This window comes from Carassius auratus, unplaced genomic scaffold (assembly GCF_003368295.1).
Source record: "Carassius auratus strain Wakin unplaced genomic scaffold, ASM336829v1 scaf_tig00215205, whole genome shotgun sequence".
In the NCBI taxonomy this organism is placed as follows: domain Eukaryota; kingdom Metazoa; phylum Chordata; class Actinopteri; order Cypriniformes; family Cyprinidae; genus Carassius; species Carassius auratus.
Genome location: NW_020527982.1, coordinates 1,344,833 through 1,348,924, shown reverse-complemented (window position 1 = coordinate 1,348,924; position 4,092 = coordinate 1,344,833).

Here is a 4,092-nt window from a genome sequence, read left to right as displayed (position 1 = left end):
TGTCAGTATTACATTCAATAATTAAAAATGTCAAAAATATTTTTTCTCTGTGCTCTGATTTCAGAGGCTGCAAGCTAGTGAAAACTAATAGCTTGTTGTGCCACAAATAACATGATTTATTCATTTTTCCTCCACCAATACTGATATCAAGGAAAACAACATAATCAGCCTTATATATATTTTCTGACCTTTATGCCTTGAGACAAAACATATGCTCTCTGTGCACCACGTCTCTCTGTCCTTCCCTTTCTGACAACAAAATGGGATTTTTATTTGTCAAATCAAATTACCAAATCTGTTCAATGCACATGCCATTTAGCTTTGAAGAAATCTTGAGAACGTTTGCGCATGTCATTAAGAGATTAGAGAAATTAGCCAAAAATAAAAATCATTAATACTAACCACAACCGCAGCACAGAGAGAGAGGCATATTTGAAAGTTAAATGATGCATAGGTAGGTTGTGTATGGAAATGCATGCTGATATCGTAATACATGTTGCACATACTGTACACATACTGAAGCTCACTACAAGCAGAAATCCCCCCCATGCAATAACAAGACTGTGAGTTTGAAAATTCAACGGAGCGTTGCAGAATAATGATAGGCGCAGCTCACTTCTAAAGCATCTGGGATTGTTGGGCTACTATGAATCAGTATGAATCTGGCAAAATACAAACAGGTGAACAAAACTTCAAGCATATGTTGTCAGGCACTGCTACCGCACTGTCTTTCTCTCATTCACACACACCAGGAATTGACACGTCACCCTGGGATATAGGTGTTGAGACTTGGTGCCGCTTATGCAAATACAGCTTGCAGATTTAATGAAGTCTGAGCAAAAAGGCCAGGAGAGATACCATGCACACTCTGACAGCACAGACAAAAATAAAGTGAGCTAGCTGAATAAATAAGAAAGAAGGCAAGTAAGAAAGGAGGAAAGAATCACTGTGCAGTTATTGCTGTACATGTGCATATAGCATATTGTATTTGTATATGAAGGTGTGCATGTACATAATACTTTAATGCTGCATATGAATTGAGTTGCATGCATATGAATGTGATGAGATGCAGTAACTGTATGATAGATGTATGTAAACATTATGTAATTCCGTAGGTGAGGTATGTTAACCTGCAGCAATTAGGGACAGTCATGGCCTAATGATTAGAGAGTCTGACTTGTAACCTGAAGGTTGTGGGTTCGAGTCTCTGGTCCAGCAGTAATTATTGGTGGGGGGGATTGAATAATCAGCCTTCCATCTCCAATATTTCACAACTGAGGTGAGACCCTTGATCAAGGTACCAAACCCCCAACTGCTCCCTGGAGTAATGTGACTGCCCTCTCCAGGTGTGTGTTCACTGCTGTGTGTGTGCACTTGGGTGGGTTAAATGCAGAGCACAAATTCTGAGTATGGATCTCCATACTTGGCTACACTTCACTTCACATTGCAAGTTATTCTCACACGATTAGTTCCGGTTCTTAAATCTGATTGTTCCAGAATGCCACTTTCTGCACGGTACATAGTTTCGCCAGTAGGTGACAACAAGTCTTTAAGAGTGAGTCATTGAATTATTCAGTCAACTGATTAGTTCAAAACATTGCTACATTCAATCTTAAAATGGGGTTCAAAAGTGTTTTTTTGAAGTGATTACATAGAAGAACTATTTATTTGAAGATTATATCTAAAGAGCCCTCTTCCACTTTAAATAACTTTTGGCAGAATGGAAAGGTTCAGATAACTATTAACACCAATAACAGTGTTTGTGAAAAAGAGTGAGTCAAACTGTTCATCATCAGAGTGAGTCTTTGAATCATTCACTTAACCAGTTCATTCAAAAACACCAGTTATTGTTTATTGAACTGTTATATAATAGCAATATCAGACAGGAAAACCCTCAATTTCATCAGGGTTCTGATTACCTAAAGCCAAAACACAGTCATGATGATTTTAAGAAATGGACTCTTGCTTTTATAATGTTGCTTTATTAATATGCACATGTGACAACACAGAACTTTCAATGCATATTATTTTGGAAATTATTACTTGTATTAATTATAAAGGTTTTGCTTTAAAAATGCAAATATTATGGAATAAATCAGCATAAAATTACAAGTGGTAGAGGATTGCAGCTTAATCAAAAACATCTGTAGATTTTAAATGAGCATTATCACTTTCGCACACATATAGTGACAAAACAGGCAGATGAATGCATATTAATCATGCTTTATCTGGCTGGATTGTATAAGTGCGTCTCCCACTATTCTGAAGTTTAACATCGGTGACCTACATAACTGTTCACTGATATCAGCCAGGCAGATAAAGAATAATGGAGGAAAGACTGGATAGAGAATGTAAATGTTGTCTTCATAGTTTTTTAATGGAAATTTGCACCAAAACACTGGTTGCGGCTTTAATGCAGTTCGGCTAAATTATGATGCATTAATAGCACTCTCTCAGCACACACAAACACAGTATGGACACCATACTGTGTGTGTGTGTGTGTGTGTGTGTGTGTGTGTGTGTGTGTGTGTGTGTGTGTGTGCTCTTGTTTTTGTGTCATATCTGGACACAACTCTGTGTAATGACATGGGTATGACAAGGAGAGGGTGACTTATGAGGACATAACCCATGTCCCCATTTTTCAAAACGCTTATAAATCATACAGAATGAGTTTTTTTGAGAAAGTAAAAATGCACAAAGTTTCCTGTGAGGGTTAGGGTTAGGTGTAGGGTTGGTAAAGGGCCAAGGATAGAATAGAATATACAGGATAGAAGGATAGAATATACAGTTTGTACAGTATAAAAACCATTACGCCTATGGGATGAACCCACTTTACACAAAAACAAACGTGTGTGTGTGTTTGTGTGTGAGAGAGAGAGAGAGAGAGAGAGAGAGAGAGTTTGTCACATACAGTACTCTGCAGCCTATAGCAATGTCTGAAAGGACATTCATTTTTCAAGTGTAGAAGGAATGGAAGGTTTCAGCCCCAAATTGCAAAGAGACGGTGAATGTTTGTGACCTGCAGTTAGCTCTTAACATGCTCATAGAAGAGTCGATCCCTCCTGAAGCACGAGAGCCTTGTGGTGTTCAGAACAGCAGAGACAAGCCAATAGCCAATTGGGTGTATGCCACTGACAACAAGGATAAGGTAATATTGAGGAGACATCTTTCTGTCCGCTCATGGGTAGAGCCCTTCTAGCATAATAATGTGAGAGGACACCAAGATCTTTCAGGAGAAACACTGTGCAGCTAAATCTAGCAGATCTTAATAATTCAGCTGGCCTGATGGTAACATTTAACTGACCTCTCTGTCATTCTGCTGTTCCAGATTCCACAAGATACAAACATTCCCCATCAAAATAAAATGTTTGTGGATATGAATTATTCATTAAAAGAAGTACTAAATCTAGTACTGCTATAGTCTAAGAAAATGTTTGTTGTTTTCTTTGAGGTCATACTCTGCTGAAAGCAATAATGCATGTGGTTTGGTTGGTTCTGGGTTTTTCTACATTGTGAAGACCAAATAACACCATAAGGATAGTAAAATCTGATATTACGAGAAAAAAACAACAGTCCTCATAAGAAAAACGGCTTAATAAACATCATTAAAAAATGTCTTAATGACAGTGTTCAAATGCAGAGCAGATTTATGCATTTGGGAATGGAAAATATCAGCTCAGTATAAAAACATTAGGAGTCGAGTACAACCTTTGTACACTGATAGAAAAAGACGGTAATAAAAATAACAACAACAATAATAATAATAATTATTATTATTATTATTATTATTATTATTATTATTATTATCGGTTTCTTAAATATTTCCTCTTATTTCTCTGTTCACATTACTCTACTTTTTTTTCTACTTATTTTTTTTTCATGATTCAATTTACTACGTTTAATCATGTCTCTGGAGATCCAGTCCTCAGCAATGCTGGAGGAACAAGTGTAAATTTGCAGAAAACTTTATGAAATTAAGCTTGACTTTTGAAAAAGTCACATTTGGTCTAAATTCTTATTTATGAGTGGTTCTGGGGCTGTCATATGTTCAACTAAATTACATGAACTTTTCAATTAATTAATCTTTTTTTT